The sequence below is a fragment of the Nematolebias whitei genome, chromosome 1 (assembly GCF_014905685.2).
Source record: "Nematolebias whitei isolate Nwh7 chromosome 1, NemWhi1, whole genome shotgun sequence".
In the NCBI taxonomy this organism is placed as follows: domain Eukaryota; kingdom Metazoa; phylum Chordata; class Actinopteri; order Cyprinodontiformes; family Rivulidae; genus Nematolebias; species Nematolebias whitei.
Window position 1 is genome coordinate 30114596 of NC_056498.1, and position 219 is coordinate 30114814.

At 57.1% G+C, this 219-nt stretch overlaps 1 protein-coding gene across 1 annotated transcript in view; it reads left to right on the plus strand.

Annotated features, from left to right (window-relative positions):
- Positions 1-219, plus strand: part of dvl2 (dishevelled segment polarity protein 2) — a 45795-nt gene that overhangs the window by 35321 nt on the left and 10255 nt on the right. The gene's annotated exons all lie outside the window — the stretch shown is intronic.

Genomic DNA, 219 nt, shown 5'->3' on the forward strand with positions numbered 1-219 from the left:
TGGTCCAACAGCAGCATGGTCCAACAGCAGCGTGGTCCAACAGCAGCGTGGTCCAACAGCAGCGTGGTCCTACAGCAGCGTGGTCCAACAGGAGCATGGTCCAACAGCAACATGTTCCAACAGCAACGTGGTCCAACAGCAACGTGGTCCAACAGCAACGTGGTCCTACAGGAGCATGGTCCAACAGGAGCATGGTCCAACAGCAGCATGGTCCAACAG